General features: G+C 39.0%; 1 non-coding gene across 1 annotated transcript; it reads right to left on the reverse strand.

The window, feature by feature from the left end:
- Nucleotides 1-20,489: 20,489 nt before the first annotated feature.
- Nucleotides 20,490-20,648, reverse strand: LOC125355841. Its single transcript, XR_007211765.1, has one exon. It is a non-coding gene; the product is annotated as a U1 spliceosomal RNA (small nuclear RNA).
- Nucleotides 20,649-25,333: the final 4,685 nt, after the last annotated feature.

Consider the following 25,333-nt stretch of genomic DNA (forward strand, 5'->3'; position numbering starts at 1 on the left):
TTTTTCCAGGGCTTTTATCATAAATGGGTGCTGGATTTTATCAAATGCTTTTTCCGCATCCAGAGATAAAACCATGTGGATCTTTACCTTGCTCCGGTTGATGTGGTGGATTACATTAATTGACTTGCGTATATTAAACCAACTTTGCATCCCTGGGATGAATCCAGTTTGATCGTGGTGTATGATTTTTTTGATGACCTGTTGAAGTCGATTGGCCAGAATTTTGTTGAGAATTTTTGTGTCTATGTTCATCGGTGAAATCGGTCTATAGTCTTCTTTCCGTGATGAGTCCCTGCCTGGTTTTGGGATGAGGGTTATACTGGCTTCATAGAATGGGTCTGGAAGTGAACGTTCTCTTTCAATTTCATTGAAGAGTTTGAGAAATATTGGTGTGAGTTCTGTTTTGAAGGCCTTGTAGAATGCTTCAGTGAATCTGTCTGCACCTGGGTTTTTCTTGGATGGGAGATCATTTATTGCCATTTTTATTTCAATACTGGATATGGGTCTGTTTAGAAGGTTTAAATCTTCATGGTTCAGTTTGGGGGTATCAATGTTTTCTAGGAAATCATCCATTTCTTCCAAGTTCTCGAATTTGTTGGCGGAAAGGTTTGCAAAATAGTCCCTTATTATTGTCTGAATTTCGGTTATTTCTGTGGTGATGTTACCTGATTCATCACTTATCTTGTTTATTTGAGTGTGCTGCCTTTGTTTTTTGGTCAGCTTTGCCAGGGGTCTGTCTATCTTGTTGATTTTTCCAAAGAACCAACTCTTTGTTTTGTTAATTTGTCGATGGTTTTTTTCATCTTTAATTGATTTAATTCTGATTTGATTTTAATTATTTGCTTCCATCTATTGACTTGGGGTTTGGCTTGTTGTTCTCTCTCAAGGAAATTAAGGTGCTTCCTTAAATTATTGAGTTGCTGTTTCTCCAGTTTGTTGATGTAGGCACTCAGAGATATAAATTTTCCTCTGAGTACTGCCTTTGCTGTGTCCCAAAGGAGCTGGTACTTTGGGTCCTCAACTTGGTTGAATTCCATAAACATTTGAATTTCCGTTTTAATTTCTTCAGTGACCTACTGATGGTTCAGCAGTGTGTTGTTTAGTCTCCATGAATTGTAGGATTTTCTGTGGTGCCTGTTTGAGTTGAGCTCTAATTTTATTCCATTGTAGTCTGAGAGAATGCAGGGAATGGTTTTGATACTTCTGAATTTGTACAGATTTTCTTTGTGCTCTAACATGTGATCTATTTTGGAGAATGATCCATGTGCTGCCGAAAAGAATGTGTATTCTGTCGTTGCTTGGTGGAATATTCTGTAGATGTCAGTTAAGTCTAGTTGGTCTATGCAATTGTTTAGGTCTGTGTTTTCTTTGTTCAGTTTTTGGCGTGTTGATCTGTCCAGAGGTGATAGTGGAGTGTTAAAGTCCCCAACTATCAATGTGTTTGGTTCTATGAGTGTTTTTAGAGCCAGTAGTGTTTGTTTGATGAAGTTGGGTGCTCCTGCATTTGGTGTGTAGATATTTAGAATGGTTACATCTTCCTTTAGGAGAGATCCCTTTACTAGTATGTAGTAACCTTCTTTGTCTCTTCTTACCTTTTTTAATTTGAAGTCAATTTTGTCTGATACTAGGATTGCAACTCCAGCCTGCTTATGGGGGCCATTTCCTTGATAGATTTGTTTCCAGCCTTTCACTTTTAGAAGATGTTTACTTTTGCTGGATAGATATGTCTCTTGGAGGCAGCAGAAAGATGGATCTTGATTTTTGATCCAACTTATGAGCCTATGTTGTTTGATTGGAGAATTAAGTCCATTAATGTTGAGAGGATTGAGAGATGATTCTTTGTTCCTTTCATGATCACTATCTTGTTTTAAGCTGTGTCTTCCCATTTCTTGGTCTGATGTTTACTAATTAGGGTTCATTTCTCTGTCTGTATTGGGATCTTCATCATTTTCCCTGTATAGTACATCTTTGATGACTTTCTGTAAAGCTGGTTTGGTGGAGTTATATTGTTTTAGTTTTTCCTTACTGTGGAAGACTTTTATTTGACTTTCGGCTATGAATGAGAGTTTGGCTGGGTACAGAAATCTTGGTTGGTAGTTACTTTTATTTAGTGTTTGGTATACTTCATTCCAGGCTCTCCTTGCTTTCATGGTCTCTGCTGAGCAGTCTGGGGTAATTCTGATTGCTTTTCCTTTATATGTGATTGTTTTCTTTGCCCTAACAGCTTTGAGTATTTTTTCCTTGAATTCTACTGATCCTTTTTGATCACAATGTGTCGGTGGGATGTCCTATTCTGGTCTGGTCGGTTTGGGGTTCTAAATGCTTCTTGTATCTGTATAGTCCTTTCCTTCTGGATATTTGGGAAGTTCTCAGCTAATATTCTGTTAAATAGGTTGCCTATCCCATTAACCTCTTTCTCCAAGTTTTCCTCAATACCTATTATCCTTAAATTGGGCTTCCTGTTCGTGTCTTGAATCTCCTGTAGCAATCTGTTTTGTTGATTGGACTGGATTTGTATTGATTTTTGATCTTTCTCCATAGATTCTAAGGAATCTTTAGCTCCTGAAATTCGATCCTCTGCTTCAGTTAGTCGGGACTGTAGGCTAGCTATTTGATTTCGAATCTCTTTTCCTTCTGACTGGTCTTTCCTGATGATTTCCATGTCATTTCTTAGGTCTTGTATGGACTTCTTTACTTCATTAACTTCATTACTTTGGTTTTGAGAGTTGTCTCTCAAATCTTTAAGCTGGTTAGCTATCTTTTCATTTGACTCTTGAAGTTCATTTATCTTTCTATTTGTGGATGCCATGAAATTCTCCATTAATTTTTGCTTTGCCTCCTCACGCTCTAGAATAATTGACTGAAGAGATTCAAACTTTTCATTTATCATGTTTATCAGTAGACTTTTTAGAGCTTTTTGGGGGTTCTCTTCTATGTCTTTGATTGACTGCTCTGCTTCCTGCTTGTTTTGAGTGGGGGATAAGACTTCATTGTTTGCCATCCTTCTTGTGTTTCTTCTGCCCATTTGAATTGGGGATGCCAGTCTACCAGCACCTGTGAGCACCGTTAAGACCCAAAGCAGCCCTTACCAAGCACTGTTGTGTAAATCTTACAAGTTCACAATTATGGACAGATACCCTGTATACCTGTCTATAAAATTAGATTTGGTGTTTCTAAAGAATACAATTTCAATATAACAACCAATCCTGGGCCCTGTATTCAGTAGTTACTTATTTACTATTACAACCCTATAAGCAATTCTTGTTTTTATATTAAGTTCTTTTAGGACTGGCTTTCTCTATGAACGCCTTTGATTCACTCGGATTAAGCTGGGATACCCTCTATCCAATAACCAGGAGTCAAAGGAGACTGGAGGTCCAGGCAGTAAGTCAGGAGGGTAAGTTGGAGGTAGTAAAGAGAATAGAGTAAAATGTATTGGGGAGGGGAGGTGGTGATTTTGGTTTAGTTTCAGTGACGTGGAAATGTGGAGAAGAGTAGAATCAGTAGAAAGAACAAGGTTGAAATGATAGATAAGGGAGAGTTAGCAGAAAAGAGTGGAGGTGTTCTTCATAGGAAAGTAATTTTTAAAGAAAGAGAATGCAAAGAGAGAAATAAAGTAAAAATAGTGGAAGACAGATGCACAACACAGAGAAAAATTATTTAAAAAAGAAAAATAAATAAAAAGGAAAAAAAATCAGAAATGGAACAACCCAAACAAACAGAAAAGAAAAATACTTGATAAAACAAACAGGTAATAATAGAAAACATGAAACAAAAAAACCGATGATGTTTCCGAAGTGAAAAAAAAATTTTTTTTTTAAAGTTTAAAAAATGTTGAAACGAAAAAGAAAAAAAATGGGGTCCTTCTTGTTTGGGTGGTCTTTCCCAGTCTCTGGTTTCCTTGTGATGGTCTGCAGTCTATATTCCTGATTGGCTCGGTTTGGCTAGATTTCAGTTTGCTCTTCTGTCTGCTGCGGGGCCACGGCCTTTAATGCCTGGCTTTGAATAGGCTGTGGACTGAGCAGGGTGGGGCGCCTCTGGCCTGTTTTACCCGGCTGAGAGTTGTTTGCCTGTGTGAGGCTTCTGCCTCCTGGGCGGGCCGGCCTCCTTGGCGGAGGTGGCTATGGAAAGCAGCTCCTTTTCTGGCTGGGAATTGGGCTTCCTCTCTGACGGGACCTTTTAACTGTCTCAGGAACTATTCGTTCCTTGGTCTGGTGTTTCCGTGCTGCTGGGAGCTGCTGGCTGCTTTTGCTTTAAATTTAGAAGTTCCGGCAGGCAGGGCAGGGCACCTCTGGCTAAGCCTTGGCCCAGGACACGCCTCCCGCCTGGGCAGGGGACGTTCTCCTGGGCGGAGCTGGCTCTCAATGTTCGGTCCCTCTGGCCCTTGTCAAAGATGGCTCCTTTGACCTCGCTTTCCCCAGGCCTGCTTTAGTTCCAATCTGGTCTGACCCTACGCCAATGGCAAAGATGGTGCTTTGCTCTGGCAGTGGGGGAAGGGCTGCCTTGCAGAAGCTGCTCTGTGGGCGCGAGTGAGAATATCTTTCATGCGGTACTCACGCTTTCTCTGCGATTTCAGGTTGTCCGTGCTCAGCCGCCGTCTGGAGTATTTCTCCCTGGTCTCCTCTGTGTGCTTTAGCTGCGTGGAGTGCGGGTTGCTGTGCTTGGTGCTGTGCCAGCACCAGAACTGGGTGGCAGTGGGATGCCGCCCAGAGCTCGAATCTGTGTTTTCAGACAAGCAAAGTCTATTTTCCTTCCTGGCCAGAATCCCTGTACTGTTACAACTTACTCTGGTTGTCTTTGTAGTAGTAAAAGTTTCTATGGGGTGAGAAAACTGCGATGTCGAGGGAGCTCAGCTAGTGCACTGCAGCTCCTCCGCTGTCTTCCCTAATGATGCAGATTTTAGTCTTATTTATTTGTTGAATGGTCTTTCTATTTTCAATCAGATTTATCTCTTCTTTGATCTTTGTGATCTCTCTCCTCTTAGTCATTTTAGATTCCAGCATTTCTTGTTTCTCCAGTTGCTTTAGTTTAATTGTGAGGTTATTCACCAGCTCTGCTTCCATTCTTTAAATGTGGGTGCTGAGAGCAATGATCTTTCCCCTCTGCACTGCCTTACCTGTATCCCATAGGTTTCTTTGTGATGTATTTTTGTTGTCGTTGTAGCTTATGAATTCATTAACTTCATCCTTAATTTGGTCTGTGGCCCACGTGTTAGATAACAGTGAGGAGTTTAGCCTCCAAGAGTGTGTATAGCCTCTGTGGTAACCGTTGTTATTGAGGGTTACCTTTATTCCACTGTGGTCAGATATAATACATGGGACAACGTCAATACTTTTGTATTTGCTAAGGTTCTTTTTGTGGGCTATGACATGGTCTATTTTGGAGTATGATCCATGGGGTGCTGAGAAGAAGGTGTATTGGGTCTCTGTAGGGTCAAAGATTCTGTATAGATCTGTCAGATCCAGTTGGGATATGATGTTACTTAGGTCCTCGGCTCCCTTGCTAATCCTCTGGGTGTTGGATCTGTCTCTTGGAGAGAGTGGGGTATTAAAGTCACCCACTATGATTGTGTTTGGGTCTATCTTGTTCTGTAGTTCTGTGAGAATTTGCTTGTCATACGTAGGGCCTCTTTTGTTCGGTAAGTATACATTTATCACTGTGATGTATTGATTCTGGATTTTTTCCTTGTATTAAAATGTAGTGTCCTTCTTTGTCTTTTTGAGTTGATTTTAATGAGAAGTCCAGCTTGTCTGGGATCAGGATGTCTACACCTGCCGTTTTGGTAGGTGCGTTTGCTTGGAAGATCTTTCTCCATCCTTTCATTAGGAGCCTGTTTTTATTCCTTGCTGTAAGGTGGGTCTCTTGAAGACAACAGATGTCAACTTTTTGTTTGCGGATCCACTCTGCCAGTCTGCTCCTCTTAATTGGAGAGTTTATACCATTTATATTCAAAGAGATCAAGGATAAGAGTGTTTTTTCCCTTTCAATTTTCCTGTTAGGCTGTTTTTCCTCTCTTTTTTTTTCTTGTCTTTAATGAGCTGCTCTTTCTGTTGGGCTCTGGCTATTATAGTTTCTTTTTGTTTCTGTCTGTGTGTCCTGTACGATTTCTGTTGGGTGGGATTCCCCTCTTAGTATTCGCTGTAAGGCTGGTATTTTATTCACATACTCCTTTAGATCCTCTTTGCTGTGGAAAGATCCAGTTTTTCCGTTGAATATGAACTCTAACTTCACTGGGTATCTGATTCTAGGTTGGCAATTGTTGGCCTGTAGGACTTGGATTGTGTTTTTCCACTCTCCTCGTGTCTGGTAGGTTTGTGTGGAGAGGTCTGCTGTTATTTGGATCCTTTTCCCATTGTAATAAATCTCTTTCTTCGCTTTGGCTGAATTCAAAATTTGCTCTTCATTCTTGACATCTGAAGTCTTGATTATTATGGGGCTGGGTGAGGATTTTCTAAGGTCTGGTTTTCCAGGCATCCTATAGGCTTCGGTTACCTGGGTGACATCCCTTGTGAGATTGGGGAAGTTTTCTGCAATAATTTTATTGAAAATATGTTGAAGCCCTCCACTCTGGTATTTGGCTCCTTCTTCTATTCCATGCAGATTATATCTCTTGTCTTTGTCCACTAGCTCCTGGATTAGTCTGCCCTGGAGCTTTACCGTTTCTTGGAGTGTGGTAATTTTCTGGTGTTTATCGGCTGCATTATTGTCCAAGAGAGAGATTTGGGATTCTATATGGTCAATTCTTTGTGCTGTGGATTCAAGTGTGGAGTTTATGAATGCCAGGGAGCTATTTATGGTTGCCAGATCAGCTCTGATTGTGGAAATTTCTTCCTTTAAAGAGCTGTATTTTAAATCCATTTTTTCATGCATTTCGCTTCTCAGGATTTTAAGGTCTTCTTTAACAGAGGTTTGCACTGTTTCCATTTTTGCTTCCATTTCTTTCTTGATTTCCTGGAGGTCCTTTGAGGCTTCCATTCTAAACTCCTGGAATTGTTCTCTGAATTCATTCCTGAGGCTTTCCATCATTTCTGTTATCATAGCCTCAGTTGTTTTTTTATTCTCCATCTCCTCTTCAGTCATACTGCTTTTTTTTTTTTTTTTTTTTTTTTTTTGCCAGTCCCGGGCCTTGGACTCAGAGCCTGAGCACTGTCCCTGGCTTCTTTTTCCTCAAGGCTAGCACTCTGTCACTTGAGCCACAGCACTACTTCTGGCCTTTTCTATATATGTGGTGCTGAGGAATCGAACCCTGGGCTTCATGTATACGGGACGAGCACTCTTACCACTAGGCCATATTCCCAGCCCTAAAACCAGCTTATCTTTTTTTTTTTTTTTTTGCCAGTCCTGGGGCTTGGACTCAGGGCCTAAGCACTGTCCCTGGCTTCTTTTTGCTCAAGGCTAGCACTCTGCCACTTGAGCTACAGCACCACTTCTGGCCGTTTTCTGTATATGTGGTGCTGGAGAATTGAACCCAGGGCCTCATGTATATGAGGCAAGCACTCTTGCCACTAGGCCATATCCCCAGCCATACTGCTTTTTTGAGCTGGTGAGTTGGCTTTCCCTTTGTGTAATTTGTAATATTTCTTTGTGATTTGCGCATCTGGGGACCTGTAGCTGGTTTCCTTGGGTTGGCTTTGTGCTGGTTCCCACTGGTCCATCAGTGGGAGACTTGTTTGTGACCTGGCTCTGGGTTTGAGTTTGGCTGTTGAATCTTACTGCTCACTAGGTGAGCGTGACTGTCTTGGTTGTTGCTGAGGTGGTCACCTTCCCTGCACTTGGGGGTGGGTAGGTTCTGTGTCTTTCTCTGCAGGATAGTGACTTGCCGCTGTGTTGTGCTGACCCTTGCATGCCCCTGGTGGGGTTTTTTGTGGGTTGCTGATTCAGCGTGGCTTGGAAGCTTTTCTCTTCTTTGGTTCTTTTTTCCACTGGGTCAGAGGAGCTCACCTCTCACATTGAGAATTGCCTCTGAGAGGCGGCTTGCCCCCCTGCGTGGAGTGCTCCTACTGCGGGCGCTGCCACTGGGGGGGCCCTGCTTGCCTGTGTGGTGCACGCCTATCAGAGCAGGTGCTGCTCTTGAGGGGCCCTGCCCACCTGTGTGGCGGTGTTGCAGCTTGCCTGCTTGTGTGCTCCCACAGGAGGTTGGGCCAGACGATCCTCCTGCTGGAGGACTAGCATGCTGGCCCACGCTGGCCCTCCGGGGGACACGTGTGTGTGCACTCTAGTGCTTCCTTTGGGGGCATGTTGACCCAAGTTGTTGGAGAGTGCTTGTGCCTTCTCACGAGTTTGCTGTGGGGGCAGTATAGGTGGGTCCTGGTAGGATTATGTGTCTGGGCACGGGTTGGTGCCCACAGACTGCGCCTCCACTGTGAGGAGGGCATGTGATCGGTCCCAGATGTCCCTGCTGGGCTGGTATTGTACACCCATGTGTCTGTGGTTATTGTTCAAAAAGTCCGCGAGGACCAGGCGCCTCTGGTGGGGCTTCCAATGCCTACCAGTCCCCGGGCCCCTGCTGGGGAGGGGGCGGGGCCAGTGCAGCCAGATTCTGGCTCATCTGCTGGGGGTTTGGGCAGGGATGCCTTGGTGCTGCTTCTTTGTTCCCTCAGAGTAGGGAAGGGGCGGGAGGGAGCTCTAGCTTCTTTGTAGGTTTTGGGTCTGTGCTAGGGCTGGTCTCCCGTTTGGGGGGGGCAATGGGGAATTACTGGTCCTAGATTGTGTGTGTGTCCCTCACTGCTGTGGGCTTTTCGGGGATGGGTGCTGGGGTGTGGTGATTGGTCATTTGGTGGTGGTGGTTCCGGCTCTCCCTGTCTGCGCGGCCGGTTTCTAGCCACTCGGTCCCGCATCACCATCTGTCTTGGTCGGTCTGCGCTCCGTCTGGGGTCCATGGAACTCCTGGCGTGACTTTTCGGCTGTTGCTTCTCTGGTGGCTGAAGGTCTGTGGCCCCGCTTGTGGCGCTGGGTCCCCTTTCCCAGCCTGGCCCTGATCGGCCAGGGTGGGCGGGTGGGGGGGATACCCCAGAGATTTTCCGGTTCCGTGCAGGTTATAGGCTCTTCATTTTTTTTTTTCCATTTCCTGTGTTTTTCTGTTGCTTCTGGTTGTTGAATTTGCTGGGTTCTTGATGGGGTGTTGGGTGCTGGAGTTCCCAGCTCGCTATTTATTCAGTTGGAGCGAGTTGGGGTACCTCCTTACTGTGGCTGCACCATCTTCCCTCCCCAGTAAATGATTTTTATAACAGGTTTTATACAGTTCCCACTTTAAATGACTTAAAGTATGCAAACACCATGATCATATTTCCCCCAATAAAGCACCTCTTTTAAGAGTAATCATTTATATTGTAAAGGGAAGTAAATTATGTAAATAAATTACCTGCTTATCTACATGTATTGGTGATATTTATTATATGGCTTTACATATCCTGACAATGAGAGTAACTTTTTGTGTGTCTGTGTCAGTACTGGGGATTGAACTCCGGGTCTGGGCATTATTCTTTAGCTTGTTTGCTCAACGCTGGCACTTTACCACTTGAGCCACAGCTCTGCTTGTGGTTATTTTTTGGGGGGGGCAGTTAATTGAAGATAAGAGAGACTTTCTTGTCTCGGCTGGCTTCTAACTATGATTCTCAGATCTAAGCCTTTTTAGTAGCTGACAGGCATGAGCCACCAGCATCCAGGCAAACAGGAATACGTTCAACAGGCTAGTTTTGTTATATGGCAAATTATCTGAGAAGCCACATATTGGAGGATTGAATCTTGGAGTCTTTACTGTGCATTAACAGTCTGCAGGCAGCCAGTTGTTAGGACCTGCAGCCCAAAAATACCCTCAACACTGTTAGGAAAAAGGCCAGAGAGGAAAGAAAGAACAAAAACAATACCAATAAACTGATTCAGCTCCAATGGAGAGGTGCATTGGGATGCCATGGTGATCAGAGATGAGCCAGGAGACCGGACACAATATGGGAACATGGAGACATGTGGCACGGTGTAATGGTACCTGGGCTGAGTCAGAGAAAGCTCTCAGTCCCAGGCACTAGACTGACAGGTTCAGTAATCTATAGGCCAAGGGTCCACCCATCTCTAGAGATTCAGGAGCACCTATCACTTGGGGCTGGAACTTCCCTTCCTCTAGGAATTCAGGCAAGATGCCAGATAATGCAACTCTCCATGTGGCCAATGATGACACTGGCCAGATCTGACCTCCATACTACAATTTAATGTGGAAATATAGTGACTCCAATATATTATCTGGAGTCGGAAGCACCTTAAAGTTCATCATCAGTTGCACTTAGTTGTGTCAATTCCTCTTCTTCCTTTGCCTACTTCATAGGTGCTCAATTATTCTACCTCTCTTTGTTTCAACTTAGACTAGCTACCATTATTCCTGCTCCTGGTGATTTTTAACATTTATCTTAAGCCCTATGGACCTAATTCCTCTAGAGTCAAAGTGTCCCCTCTGAACAAGAACAAGTTATGTTGTTCCCTGTCAAACATTTTGCAGTGGCTCCTCAAACTCTCCAGTACCATCAGGACTCTCTGATATCAGCACTTTCTACACTTCTGCTTGGCCCTAAATTCTAGATATACTATACATCCATTGCTTTTAATATATTCTAATCATGTTGCCTCTTTAAAGAATTTTCATGTGTCCTGTTTATGGAATGTTTTCTTCCAGATTTCCATATTACTAGTGACTTTGCTTCAGGTTTTTAGAGTAGCTTTGCTTAACTTCCTTATTTTCTAATTTGGTACCTCTTAGAATATATATATACACACACACATATATATATGCATATGCATATATGTACACATATGTGTGAAAATATACATACATATGTGTGTATACATATATACATATGTATTTATAAACACATACAATCTATCTGTAGTGATTTAATTAATTTGCTACCTGTGTTTCTCATTTGGATACCAAGGCCATAATATTACCCTCCTTTCTCCCTTCTTCATAGTTCTGGCTCTATTTACCATCTAGAATAGTACTTCTATCATGGTGATACTACATATATAGTATTGGATGAATATCTAATTATACTTATATTCTGCACTTTGAGACAGAATTTACAGATGTGATAGATTTTTCAAGAAGAAAAGAGGAATTAGTTGCACCAGAATTGTAGCTCCAATGCTCTTTAGCCCAACTTGAAGTTCAGTTTTTCTTGTAGACTTGTGAGATTCTAGGTTGTCAGTCTGAAACTTAATGTATCCCAGAAGAAATTCATGAATTGATGATAAATTTTAAAACACTTACAAAGCAATAAGAAAAAAGAAAATGCAAGAGGAAGTTTCAAATCAATTGTAAATGTTTTTAATACTATCTGAATATCTTCAATCATGAAAATTAAACAGTAAGTAGGTTTTTTAGAGTCATCTATACTATGCAGGTTGTGCAATGTATATGATTCAATATTATCTACTTTCCTGAAAGTAATATTATCAGGCTGAATGTGGAGGCAACTATGAATTGAAAATGCACTGTGAGAAAATTTTTTCTGCTTAGTCTAACAGTAATTCTGAATTTTGTTTACATTTGTAATGATATCCATTTTATTTAAATTTATCATAATTGCTTGTTTGATCATCTCTGAGTCTACTAGATATTCTGGGCAGTCTGTTAAGGTTTTACTAAAGATTATTTTATGTGTCACAAGCTTCCTTGGAAAAACAGTAGAGTCTCAAATCATCTTTAGCAAAATAGATATTTATCAGCTCACCAAAGCAGACATTCCAGGAGGGTTTTGAAAAGATTGCATACCTCCCATCTCTGAGCTGTCCTTGACTTTGTGTTCATTGTGTCTACCATCAGTATCTGTTGATGTTTTACTTTCTACAGTAAGGAGGACAGACTAGAGTTAGAGTTATATTCGCCTAGAGAAAAGAAACAAGCCTATCTCCTATCCCATGAGCTTATTTTTTTTAGCTTATTTATTCTTTAGTCAACATTTATTTTACCAATGTTAATTTAGCAACTTCTGTGTTATGTTCATTCTGAAAAAAAAATCCTGCTTCTTAGAGACTTGATTTAGATATCTGGTTTAAGAGCAGGTTTTATTTTTGTTTTTGTTTTGGTGAGCAATTGAAATTTTTTCATTGTTATTATAGAAGTGATGCACAGAAGGGTTACAATCACATAATTCAGATAAAGAATACATTTAGGGGCTGGGGATTTAGTTCAGCAGAAGAGTGCCGGCCTGGTGAGCTCAAGGCCCCAAGTTCGGTCCTCAGCTCTGGAAAACAAACAAACAAACAAACAAACAATAAACCTATAAAAGAATACATTCCTCTTTGGACAATGTCACCCTATTCCTAACTTTCTCCAAGTTTTTCCTTCCTACCCCACCCAGAAGTTATACATCTCATTTCACACAGTGTCTAGTGAGTACCACTGTCGCTTTTGTTCATGCTTTGTCTCTCCACTTTAATACAGGGTATTTTGACATCCAGTATACTCTCTGGAGAGTAAAGAGAAATACTATTTATGTGACTCGGAAAGACTTCCTGAAAATAGATAAATAAACAAACTCAGACGAATTACTACCAGTTATAGGAGGAAGGAAATGAGTAAGCAAAATCATAGTTATAATATATATGACTAAAGTAATGTAAGTCCTACATAATTAATGAGCTGTGTATGAAATTCAAGGCAAATTGAGAAATAATTAAAAGAAAAGAATCACTATTACTTTAAAAATTTGTTCTGTTTTTGTTTTGTGCCAGTCAGGGCTTAAATTCAAGGTCTGGGCACTGACCCTAAGACTTTATGCTCAAGGCTGGCTCTCTACCACTTAAACCACACCTCTACTTACAGCTTTTTTTTGATAGTTACATGAAGATAAGAGTTTTATGGGTTTTTCTGCCAAGGATGGCTTGAACCTCTATCCTCAGCTCTGAGCCTCCTGAGTAGCTAGGATTACAGACATGAACCATGGGCACCTGGCTTCAATCTATTTTTTTTAAAGACTTCATTGGAGCAAAAGTCTTTTAAAAATTTTATTGTCAAGGTGATGTATAGAGGGGTTACAGTTACATACTGTAAGGTAGTGACTGCATTTCTTGTCAAACTTGCTAGCTCCTCCCTTATTTTTCTTCCACCTTCCCTCCTCTCTAGTCCCCCACCCCAAGTTGTACAGTTAGTTTAGGACATATGGTCTTGTAAGCATCGCTGTCTTAACTGATGAAAGTGTCTTTGGTTAGGCTTCTTTTTTATCTCTAGTTGTGTTTCTTACATAATCTTCTGAGCTATTTCATTGAGATGTAGCTATAGCTTTGAGACTCATTAGACTTTTTAACTCCCTTTGTAATTAAAAAAGGAATACCAAGTGAAAGTCATAATATATTTTCCCCCTCTGTGTGCTTTGTAAAAGTAATGCTTCTTTTTGTTCATCTTAACACTATTATAATACTAAATTTGATCAAATTATGTGTCACAAATCTTTCTCCAAGCAAATTATTCTTCCAAATCCTCATGACTCTATTTCAGAGATTTCTACATTAATGAATCAGTTATTTCTTGTTCCTTAATTCCTTAAGTCCTGTCTCAACTATGTCATTCAGTTTCTGTTGTGCTGGCAGAAAATTCTCAGTCCTCTCTTGTTTTCTATCACACATATGTATTGAATACCAGTTGCAAACCAAGCGGTTGGCTGAATTAAAGGCATGAAATTTGCTTTCAGTAAGGTACTTGGTTGGTTGTTATTTATTGGACTTACTTCCTCCCTTTTACCATCTCCATTGATTTCCAACATGCACAGGAAGAGTCTATGCTGATATAAATGGCAAATGTTTGAGATTTAACACACTCTTTTGGTTTTATATTTTCATCTTTGGAAGTATGTTGGATAGTACTAATCGTTCTACATTCTTTGAATATGTTTCTTCCTCTGTTCTTTGTGTGTGTGCACATGTGTGTATGTGTATGCTGGTAGTGGGGCTTGAACTCAGCATCTGGGCACTATCCCTGAACATTTTTGCTCAAGACTTGCATAGCATTCTACCACTTGAGCTCTACTTCTAGATCTTTGGTGATTAATTGTAGATAAGAGTCTCACTGACTTTCCTTCCCTGACTGGCTTCAAACCATGATCCTCAGACCTCAGTCTCCTGAGGAGGCAGGGATTAATGGCATGAGCCATGTTACCTGGCTTTTATTCCTTCTCTGATCCCTGAGTATCACTGCTCACCATGCTGGTAACAGAGGGACTTTGCCATATGAGCATTTCTCAATTCCCATTAGTCTTTCTGAGGAAATAAATTCCAGTTGCACTAACAGTTAAATATGTTTCTAGTGCTTTCTGGTAGTGTTCAAAAGGGCAACTGGGTGTATACTTGGAGATTTTAATTTCAACTACAATCAACACTATTGTGAAGACAAATGCAATTTTGATTTCTTTGCCTGGAGATTTTGTGGGTTTACATTTTTATTCTAGCTTTCCTTGTGGCTTTTCTAATGTTGGCATTCTCACAACAGGTCTCATTATTTGTCTTCCCACGAACTGGCTGATTTTACAATGATATTCTATTTTTAATAAGTCTCCCCTCTTACCTCCTTTTTATTCCTTTCTCTCTCTGTCTCTTTTTTGCCAGTCCAGGGCTGACTCAGAGTCTCCTACTTAACTTGGCTTTCTTGCTCATGGCTGACCCTTTATACCAACTTTGAGTCATGCCTACAGCCTCATGAACCACCAGTGTCTAGCAAGGATATAGCCTCTCCTATAATTAAGATTGCCACATGAAGCTGTTAAAAAGAGCTACTTAATTTCACTTAGCATCATCATGCCATGTGAAACCTTTGCTTCTATTGTTGATGAACCTCCTGTATCCCCTTCTTGTGGTTGTACCGCACCATCACTGTATCTTATCTGAGTATACTGGAATATCTGTTATACTGGTATTAGAACTAGGAAAGTGAAAGGGAATATCAAAATCGAGAGACAAAAGATAAAAAGACAAACGACTCCAAAAGCAATACTTGCAAAACCATTTGGTGTAAACCAACTGAACAAATCATGGGAGGAGAAGGGGGGAGGGGGAAATGAGGGAGGAAGTAACAAACAGTACAAGAAATGTACCCAAGGCCTAACGTATGAAACTGTAACTTCTCTGTACATCACTTTGACAATAAATAAGGAAAAAAAAGCACAAAGAAAACACCCCAAACAAAAGAGCTACTTAATTCTTTTCAGGTTTGCTTTTCTCCTTTAAACTTGTGTATGTGTATATAATTTGCACAGATGTTTCTTTATGATATTTTCATAAATGCGTGTACTGTACTTTGGTCAACCCCCACTTTTTCTTATCCTTCTCCTCTTGTCTTAAACAATTGAACAGTTTTATACTTCTGTTTTTGTACATGCACCTGAAGTTTGTTTTTTCTGCATAAATACTAACCTGTGGGAATTTCCCTACACTCTTCCCCATGAAGAATTACTCGCAAGGGGCAAATCATTTTAGAACATTCTTATGGGCTGGCTTGATGTACAATGGGTTCTAGCATATTCAAAACTGGCTGTGGCTTCCTGCTGGTCCCTGTTTGCTTGTAATTATGGAACCTGAGAGCAGGAAGATAAGTGCCCTGGGATCTTGTCAAGATAGTTTTGACACATGAACAAAGGCTTACCCACTGCTATTGATCTTGGATATTATGATAGGCAGGGTGAATGTATTGAAAAAGAAATGATGGCCTCTTTCCCTGTCTCTGTGTTATATTGGCCAGTTACTTTCTTTAATTACTTCAAGATTTTTTTTTTTAATTTCAGGAGTTTTTGTGTCAGGGTTAAGTGATGGAGTAGGACAACCCACTATTATCTCTGTGACACAATAATGGGGCTAAGATAAAGACTTGCTGTGGCTTCTTGTTGCTAATGTTTTAATGAATTAATAACTAAGCTACTAATGTGAATTATTTTATATTGATATTTATTCATTCCATTGTTAATTTTTTTATTAATTACCTTAGTAGTTTATAGGCTTTTTAAATTTTTCACATGTTCTTCCACCCAAGGATTTACACAGAAGACTGAGTAAACATTTTTTGATGAAGATGATGATCTTTGTTGGAATAATAATGATGACTCTTTAGGTGAACTCTGGGTCATTCTCATGAATATTTGGGGATGGGAGATATGGTGATCTTCATAATTCTTGCCATCTTTACATTTAGTAGTTTAGCAAATGTTGTTACCTCATACTGATAATCCCCATAATACTAAACTCTACCTTCTCTTAACATGGAGACTGTATCCTCCCATCCTTATTGTGGGTTTAGTAACAAATTGGCTTATGAGGAAAGTACATGGTTTCAGAAGCTGTCTCCAATCAGCAGATAAACTTTAGTAGCCCAAATTGTAGTATTTCATTGTGCCAAAGAAAATCTCAATGCTATTTTTGAATGCTTGTCTTTCTTTACTACTGGCAAGCTTACCACATTTCAGTGTTTCATTGAACTGTTTTTGGTTTCTTAGTAGCCAACGTATATGGGGAAAGATTGGAATGGAATAGTTTATTTATTCATGCTTTAGCACACTAGCCTAAGTAGATTGCTGTCTGCATTTCCTGATCTGGAATTACTGAAGGCAAACATGTGTTAAATGGGAAAGTAAACAGTAACATGAAAACAATGCTTCAGGAGAAAGTATATTTTCTGGGCACCTAAGATAAGGCCTTTGGGAATTTCTTTTTTGGTGCAGCATGAGGTTTATCAGGAATGACACAGGAATAAGAATAATTTCTAAAGAGAAATATATTAGATTCTCAATAAAGGAAATAAAGAATAAGTGTAAAAATATGGAAAGGGCTGGGTGCCTGTGGCTCATGCCTATAATCCTAGCTACTCCAGAGACTGAGATGTGAGGATGTCTGTTTGAAGCCAGCCCAGGTTGAAAAGTCCCTGTGAGACTCTTATCTCCAATTAAGCACTAGAAAACTGGAAGTGGTGCTGTGGCTCAAAATACAAGGTACACAATTATTTTTTGGAGAATGAATAAAAGAAGCATAAATAAAACAATATTCAACCTGCTTGTTTTTATATAATTATTTCATTATGTCTGGATTTGCTTGCATTTAATATGTTCATTAAGTGTGTGTGTGGGATGAGGGAGGAGGTAACAAACAGTACAAGAAATGCATCCAATGCCTAATGTATGAAATTGTAACCTCTCTGTACATCACTTTGACAATAAATAAGAAAAAAAAGAAATATCTTTCTTGATTTGTGAGTCAAAGTACAACTAAGTAAACATGTATTTTAGATACTTAAGATTTATATATATATATATAAACTGCTTGTTTATAGTTAATTGGAATATTATTTTCAAACTTAAATATGCACTATGATGTTTTGAAAACCATTTGATGGTCATATGTGCTGATATTTATAGTGCTCTTTCCTTCTAGTTATGTAAGTATATTTATACTTATTTAATCATGTTGCTTTGTTCCATCCAGTGAATATCTATTTACATCATCCATTAGGTTTTTCCTACCATTGCAAATGCAATTAAGAGACAGAGACTATCATACAGTGTTAATAACCAAATTGAATGGATCTTGTCATTATGGGATGCACATGCTAAATATGGACTTAACATACATTAGATTTACCATCCTTTAGGCATTAAAATCTAAAGACAAGCATATTTCAGCTTAATATTTTCAGTGGTCATTAATACAGAGAAAATGAGGAAGATATAAACTTACAGAGTATAAGTAATAAAAATATGAAAGAAAATGCTTAATATGGGTTATGAACTATTTATATGCTTTGGATAAATCAGTGTGTCAAATAGCCTAAGAGAAATGAAAGTATGAAGTTAAGAAACTATGAAGTAAACATTCATTGGGAACATATGTCATATCATTTGTATTTGTGACCAGTATAGTGGCAAATAATTAAAAGTTTCTGATTTCAGTAAATAAATTTGTCTACCAAAACCATAATCTTAATAGTAGTTATGAACAAATAGCAATTTATCCAAATAACTTAAAATCAATTAAATAATTGATGTGATGTAATAAAGCTCCTTAGAAATTTGATTGAATAGATAACTATTTTTTTTCTGTCTACATAAATTCCCTTTTTTCCCGAACTGTCTGTGAGCATCTATTAGGCATCTATCAGAGGGAATGGGCACGGTTGACATAAATAGCACCCTGGAAGCCACAACCAGTGGCCCATATCTGTAATCTTACCTATTTGCGAACCTGAGAATGAAGCTAATCTGGGCAGAAACATCCGTAGGACTCCATATTCCTGGAAGGGAAACTTGAACTTTGGTGTGTTCCTGTTATCCCAGCTAAGATCAACGCATCAATTGGATATTAACAAATATTAATTTTCTCCTTAGCTTTTTACCTTAGGGTGTTAAACATAAACTATTCACTTCTTTTATTTTACTAATTCTGATGGACAGTATCTATGTGACACCTGACTGTCCTTGATCTCAGTCTGTACTGACCCTTGCTCAGTTTTTGTGATCCTTTTCCATATCTTCTCTGAGATTCTAGGTTTGTCTTTATTCATTTAACAGATATTTAGAGTGGAAATTTTCTTTTTTCATGAAATTTCCTTTTTCTTTAGACTTCTTCAGGTTTGTCTGGGAAAATCTTTATATCTTCTTCAGTTTTTTTTTTTTTAATATTGTAAGGGAAAGTCGAGCCTACTCATGAAATTTTCTACTCAGTAGAAAGGGGATTGACATTAAACAAAATGATTAATTTGCAGATATTGATAAATGCTATGGAAATAGGGGAGGTTCTAGAGAACTTTGGTGAGTGGCTTTTCTAGAATCTGAGACAAGAGGGCTCTGGACACAGGAGCAGTAAGAAGAGAAATGCCTAGAGGCAGAAGCCTGGTTGCAGGGTTTGAGCAACCTAGAATAGTTAGGGAAAGGGAAGAAGTAGGAGAAGACACAGGATGTTGAAGGAGTTTAGGAGAGAAATCATGGTCTCATAGTTTAAAGCACTTCAAATCAGATGGGAAATAATTGAATAATTTTTGAACAACCACGCTAAGATTCCCCTTAAGCCTTTTTCTTCTAGTCACTGCCCTAAGAGAGCTAATTGCCTTTATGCTGACTTTTAACACCATAGATTCATTTGGTTTATGGTTACATTTTATATACAAGGAAATTGTGTAGTGTGCCCTTTACATCAAGTTATATTCAAGATATTCATCAATATTGTTGGATAGAGTCATAAGTTTGTCATTTTCATTGGACTATTACTGTACAACTGTGTCACAATTTATTTATTCATTTTATCAATGGTTGACATTTAGGTTGGCAGGGTTATCACGGACAGTATTTCTGTGAACTGTATCCACCATACTCTTTCTACAAAATGCTCACATGTATTTGTTTTGTTTGGCCATCTGCAAAGTAACAGAATTAGTGGGTCAGTGAATTTGTTTGAATTTCATAAGTACTGTTAGTCCACTTTCCAAGATGGATGCAATGTCCTATATTTAATCAGCAGTGTTTGAGAGTAGATAATAACACACAACTTTGTGTCATACACTCCCCTCCCTGTGTGCATGCTACAAGTGATGGGTTATAAATACTGTGCCATTCCTATTGCTGGCATTTTTTCAACTTGGTTTGTTTGCTCCGATAAAGCTAGTAGCTATGCTGTGGGTAAAGAGAACATGGTAACATGGAACAGAGGAGCTGAAGTTATCTGCCAACATCCAGTGGGGAAGTAAATCCTCCTAACAGTACCTGAAGTGAATTTGAAAGAAGACTTGTCTAGTTGAGCTTTAAAATGTCTGCAGCCTTGTGAGATGTTCAGGGAACTCAAATATCTGAGAATTAGTGATGCAGAGGAATAACACATGCATATTAGATAAATGTATGTTTTGTCACAAGTGTATGTTGTTTGAAACTTCTACTTTGGATTGATTGGTTACATAATATGAAATTAATATATACATTGTGTATTTGGAGTATGTTTATTCTTATCTTTGACCTGTTTTTTTTCCTATGTGATATACTTGCTTGCTTGTTTACTTATAATTTTTGTTATACAGAACATTATTTCCTGACACATGTATATTGTATAAAACCCCTTCTACTTGTGGTTTGTTAGTTTTAATGTTTATTTATTTTTGCTTTTATTGGAATTAAACCCAGAGCCTTTTTTTTTCTTATTTATTGTCAAAGTGATGTACAGAGAGGTTACAGTTTCATATGTTAGGCATTGGATACATTTCTTGTACTGTTTGTTACCTCCTCCCTCATTCCCCCCACCCACCTCCCCCTTTCCTTCTCCCCCCATGAGTTGTTCAGTTGGTTTACACCAAACAGTTTTGCAAGCATTGCTTTTGTAGTTGTCTTTTTATCCTGTGTCTCTCAATTTTGGTATTCCCTTTCACTTTCCTAATTCTAATACCCAGAGCCTTATATGATAGTTACTCTACTTATAAAACCAGTAAGAACTCTTCATAAAGGTTCAAAGCAATTGTTTTAGTCTCATATTTGAAGTACAATTGCCAGGGATGAGCGTGAACACATCTCCCACTACCACAAGCTATGTTGTTAGTTTCATAAATTTGGGGAAATCTTAAAGGTCAGAAAATCTAGAGTGCAATAAAAAAACTTACTGGGAAAACTACAGTTGTGATAATGGTAGCTCCCTTGCCAAGTAAGTATGCTTTTGCTAATTTGGTATAGTCCAATATATCAAGCCTTTAAAAATCATTAATGCTTTTTATGTTTTAGTTAAGAAATATCTGCCTACCCTAAAAATTTCAAGGTATTTGCCTATATACTGTTCTAAAGATTTTATGGCTTGATCTCTCACATTTTGGTTTTGTAATCCATCTGAAATTGATTTTTATGTTTATGCTATGTGCTAGGCATAGAGATTTATTTTTCCCACAAGAATATCCCATTGATCTAGGAAGATTTATTGAAAGATTCTCTTTTCTTGCCTTGTACCACAGTGCATTTGCAGTAAATTTGCTATACATCAGGTAACTGAGTTTTACCTACCAATTTAGTTGAATAGTTCTGTGTCGACTTGGCTAAGTTTGAACGTCCATCTCCCAGAACTTATTTCTCAATCATATTGGCTACAACCACATGCACAGGTTAGGAAGGAGAACACAAGGAAGTGGCATTGACCTTTTGAAGGTGTACTTGGGTAGATAATGAATAAAATTAGAGATACTGGTGAACTCTAGTTTGCCGTCCTGCTTTCCATCTCCATGGATAGCTCTTCCATATGGGTCAAGTAATATTCACCCTGAAATAGTGAGAAACAGCAGTTTTCCACTGGCTTTCTACTAGTATTCTCTTCTAGCCTACAGCTGGACATGCTGTTTTTTCAGGTAGACTGATAATTTTTTCATGTATACCAGTGCATGTAGATTGTTGACTAGAAACTCCTTCTCTGATCCTCTCAAATCTCTTTGAATTCATTGTGAATCCATAATATGAACAGAGCTTTTCCTAAGCACAGGCTGATTCCAGGTTATGTGTACTCTTGGTTCTAGGCTGTTGTGCTAATACTATTGATGAGGACTTTTTTTCTTTTTGCTCTTACAAGACCTTAATTTGGTCATTATAGTTTTATAATAAGTCCTGACCTCTGGTAGTATAAGTCCTTTGTCTTTGTTATTCCTCCTGTGGCCTTGGGTATTCAAAGTCTTTTTATTTCTCTATAATGTTTTGAATCAGATTGTCAATTTCCCTAAAATCTTTGCTAGAAATTTTCTTTTATTGGAATTGCACTAAATCTATAGATTAATTGAGGATATATAGACATTCTTACAATATTACTTCAGAAGATCATATCAAGATATTCACTCATATTGTTATTTTTTGGTGTACTTTGACTATGTAAATGTATAATGATTTGCTTGTACTTTTTATTATGGATTGGCATGTAGGTTGGAATATGAGCTAATTGCCTTATATTTTTTGCCTTCTGAGAAGTGTATAAGTTAAAGAATAAAGTCAATCTCCCACAAATGAGGCTAGCATAACACTGATACTAGAATCAGTTAAATGTTGGTATTCTAATAATGAAAAAGATCACGATATTCAACAATATGCTGTCTAGAAGTTGATGTCCATCTAGCCTTCTGCCAGCCAAACCAGGACTTTTTCCAAGAAGGAGAAGAAATTTATTAGGCTTGGAAATGGAAAGTCCTGCTACAGATCCAAATTACTATAATTCCTCAGGACCACCAATTTCTATACATCTCTCTGAAAAGGCTGTAGGCATCACCATTCCCCTATCAAATAAATCTTGGGGAAGAAAAGTGGTGCTAAATTTTCTAGATCTGTAAAAGATGAAGGCCTCCTTTTTGCTTTTCTTTCCAAAGTAATGAATTTTGAGAAGGTGGAACCGGGTTTCTAACTTAACCATAAGGATTCCGTGATGTTGGATGGATGCTTAGGGCCTGTCCCCAAGCATCTCTCATGTCATGCTCCCTAGAGGTGGTATCTTCTCAATTCTTCCTTCTTTACTCCACTGCATTCAGAAGACAGAGAAACAGTATTATACTCACAGATTCAGATTTAATATCTTTTACAAGAATGATGTAGCTATAAAGCAATTTTTGAGATGAAAGAGAGCACCTCCATACGAAGAACATTTGGAAAGGGTAAAGAGATGAAAATGGAAGGAAGGAGAAGAGAGAGGAAATGAGAAATTTATCTGAGGAATGTGAAAGAACATGCAAACTAGTCTTGATAAAGTATCCTGGAGGGGAGAGGAGCCAAGTATGGCTGATTTTTGGTTGCTCAGAAAGTAACCAAGTATGTCTGTACCAAACAGATTCTCCTATTTCTTGCATCCAATGCCTGATTACTACATCATCTTGGTCTCCTGTCTCTTCTACTTATGAGGATTTATTTTTGGCAGTACAGTGTTTTGATCTCAGGCCCTCATGCTTGCTAGTCATATGCTCTACCACTTGAGCCACATTGCCAATTCACTTATAAGAATCTATATGTGATAATATTAGGTCCATGTGGATGGTCCAGGATCTGTCTCCATCTTGAGATCCTTAATCACATCTGACAATATCCTGGTGCCATGAAAAGTAACATGTTCACAAGCTCCAGGGACTATTGCACCTCAGGAGGGCAGAGGATTATCAGTCTGCCCACCATAATTTCTAAGCAGCAGTTAGATATCTAGGATTTTTAAAAACTTGACTTTAAAGTCAATTTGATTTATTTAGAGTATTGTATCTTTAAAAGAAGGTGGAGAGGAGTTGAGTTGGGAGAGAGGAGGGAGAATGTTTAGAGGGGTGACATCAATCAAAATGTATTGTACTTCTAAACTGATTTGTGGAATGGTAACTTTTGTGTACAGCCATTTGAAGAAAATAAAAAAATATATATATATATATTTTTTTTTGGAATAGCAAGGCAAGGCTTTATTCAAGCGGCACCGTGGCCCGGGCCTTGTCCTACCCACCGACACAGAGGAGGTTAGGAGGCAGCCTCGAGCTGCAATTATACAGAGCTTATAAAGGCCAAAGACCAAGGTACAGCAATCAGGTGTTTAAGCAAGCAAGATTACAGGTACAACTCTGATTGGCTCAGGGCTTGAGGTATTCTAGGGGCGGTTAGAGTTAAGCATTTCCAGTCCTTAGAGTTCTCAACCAGCTGGGCCCTAATAGGCTTGTGCTGGGTTTGCTCACAGGGCCTGCTCATCTCAGGTTCACGTGGTAAAGTGGGGTTTGCATGGTAAAGTGGGGCCCACATGGTAAAGTGGGGCTGACTTCAAAGTCAGGCACTTCACCCATGCTGCGCTCCCGGGCGCCTCGCCCTCTCCCAGCTCTACTGCGCGCCCAGCAAGCCCAGAGCAAGCCCAGAGCCGTGGTGAAAGAGGAGGACAAAATAAAATATATTTTTTAAAAGATGGAGCAAGTTGGAAAGAAAGGAAAACAAAATATTATTTAAGACTACAGATAAATATTTCATCTTTGGAGATAAAAAAAACTGATCTTAAATTTTAGCTGTACTACTTACTGCTCTGATGACCACTGGCATCATCATCATTGACGTTGTAATCATCATCATCATCATTAGTTTTTGTTCCAGTCTTGTCCCTTGAATTCAAGGCCTTGGTACTGTCCCTGAGATTTTATGTTAGTGTTCTACCACTTGACACACAGCTCTTACAGCTTTTTTGGTGTTTAATTGGAAATAAGAGTCTCGCTGACTTTTCTTCCCCAGTTTGCTTTCAATCACAGTCCTCCTGAGGAGCTAGGATTACAGGCATGAGCCACTGGTTCTCACTGACCCTGGCATCATTAATTCTTTTTGGATTTTGACTTGTTATTATACAGATAATAATATGTCAGTGTAAGGCTTAAAATTAAGATTTAACATTATGTTATTATCTTGACAAATAGTTAAAGTGGATGGGCTTCAAATATTCTAACTCCAACTTCCATTGATAATGTCCCTTGTAAAACAGTCTTCCCTGTCTGACCCATTTCATACCTATGTCAGTTTCAGTTCACAGAACTATTCCAGGGAATCAACCATGTCATCGCAGGGGAATCAACAGGACCTCAAAGCTTGACTCCATTTGTTCTTGGCTGTTCACTATGCTCCTTGTAATATTCCCTGTGGTTCTCTACAGTAAGTGGTCTCCTTCTCCCCTGGTCTATGAATATATGTGACTACTACACAGCTGCCCATGTCATCTGTTCAGTCAATGTTAGGTATTGGGTTTCCAGATATCTTTATAACTTTATAATTGGAGTGCATTCATCATCAAAAGGGTGAGGAAAGGGACTGAAACAAATATTCTAATTGCATTTTTATAGTGGTGTATTCTAATAAGCCCTTAGCTAAGATCTTATAAAAAATCTTACTATACAATTGGTAGCAATTAGTATTATTTTGGTTAATGTATCATTATTGGTACTTTAAAATTCCTACCCCATATATTTGGCATGAGTTGAAATCATGTCCATTTCCTCATGACCTGTAGTATTCTAAGGGAGAGAACAGACATAACTCTTGTACAGATATCACGCTGAGTTAGTAAAATGCAATTTGGGCTTCTCCAGTAAAACTAGCAGCAAACAAAAGGTACTTCTCATTCATCATACACAAATGGACTACAGAATTTAGCTAATAGCTCTGATTTTCACAAAGAAGAAAATGGTCCCCTAGGTAACTAATAGGACCCTCCCAAACCATGTGAAAAAATGTAAAGTCCTAATGTAAATAGGAAGAACAATGGAAGTATGTTGGATTGGGAGAATTACCAGTCTTTCATTAATGAGTATCTGAAATATAACTGGCATTTTCTTGGAAAGCTGGCTCTGAATCTAAGTGCTGTTCATAGATCAAATGGTAGA

This window comes from Perognathus longimembris, chromosome 7, assembly GCF_023159225.1.
Source record: "Perognathus longimembris pacificus isolate PPM17 chromosome 7, ASM2315922v1, whole genome shotgun sequence".
Taxonomy (NCBI): domain Eukaryota; kingdom Metazoa; phylum Chordata; class Mammalia; order Rodentia; family Heteromyidae; genus Perognathus; species Perognathus longimembris.